Below are 1184 nucleotides of genomic sequence, written 5' to 3'. Positions count from 1 at the left end.
GGCCACAATGCCCAGCTATTTTTTGGTTGTAGTTGTCATTGTTGTTTAGCAGGCCTGGGCTGGATTTGAACCCACCAGCTCCGGTATATGTGGCTGGTGTCCTAGCCACTGAGCTACAGGCGCCGAGCCTGATTTGGTATTTTTAAAACCATCAAAACTGCTGCTCGGGAGGCTAAGGCAAGAGAATCGCGTAAGCCCAAGAGTTAGAGGTTGCTGTGAGCCGTGTGACACCACGGCACTCTACCGGAGGGCGGTACAGTGAGACTCTGTCTCTACAAAAAAAAAAAAAAAAAAATCAAAACTAGAATGGGGCCTGAAATTTTGGGGGATGGAGAAGATGTGGGATTCGTGGTGCCCGGGGCTCAGGGTGCAGCCAGGGGAACAGTTCTGGTCTCACTTTGAACCTAATGGCTTGAGTGTGTTTGTATGAGAGACCATGGAACACAGCCTGTGTCCACTAAGGATGCAGCGGGAGGTCTGAGATCAGCACTCCTTCTGTGTAGCTCATGGCTTGGCAGCATGCTGGGTGGGAAGTTCAGGGAATGGTCCCACCAGCCACCAACTTCCCCAGCCCCAAAGCCAATTGTCAGTCTTTTTTTTCAGTCTCCACAGAGATTGTTAAAGATTGCCAATGCCGAGTAGTACATTTCAAGTTGTCATGGCGAAGTATCAGGGAAAGATTTCAATTAGCAATGATTGCACCTTGGATAAACTTCACTGGCTATAACACTGCCACTGTGCAAAGCGAGACTAAGAGTCAGTCTTGGCCCCTCATGCTTCTACCCCTGTCACTGAGTCTGTCAGTGACATTGATGGAATGGCTCAGAACTCTGTCCACAGTTCTCCACTATGCAGCCACCACCCTAGTCCAAGGTAGCCCCACCTTTCTCCTGGAGCTCTGCAACAGCCTCCCACCTGCTCTGCGCCTGGGCCTGGAGCCTGCGTCTTCTCCCATGACCACACCCAGCCTGTTCCCTACCCTGCATCCCGGGATCTTTCCAAAATGCACCTCTGTCCTTGCATCTTACTCCCACCCCATTTCTTAGATCTTACCTCAAGCCCCCTTTTCTTCAGGTCCTTCTGTTTTTTGCCCTCAAGGTCTCATGCACTGTTCCATCCAAGCCCTTATCATGGTTTTTCATTATACCTGTATTTTTTAGTATGTGACTAATAGATGAATTTCT

General features: G+C 49.7%; 1 non-coding gene across 1 annotated transcript; it reads right to left on the bottom strand.

Annotated features, from left to right (window-relative positions):
- Nucleotides 1-603: 603 nt before the first annotated feature.
- LOC128571306 (U4 spliceosomal RNA) lies at nt 604-747 on the bottom strand. The gene has a single exon (XR_008375739.1). It is a non-coding gene; the product is annotated as a U4 spliceosomal RNA (small nuclear RNA).
- Nucleotides 748-1184: the final 437 nt, after the last annotated feature.

The sequence above is a fragment of the Nycticebus coucang genome, chromosome 18, assembly GCF_027406575.1.
Source record: "Nycticebus coucang isolate mNycCou1 chromosome 18, mNycCou1.pri, whole genome shotgun sequence".
NCBI classification, from domain to species: domain Eukaryota; kingdom Metazoa; phylum Chordata; class Mammalia; order Primates; family Lorisidae; genus Nycticebus; species Nycticebus coucang.
The sequence above is the reverse complement of the archived record's forward strand: the minus strand, read 5'-3'. Positions and strand labels throughout refer to the sequence as shown.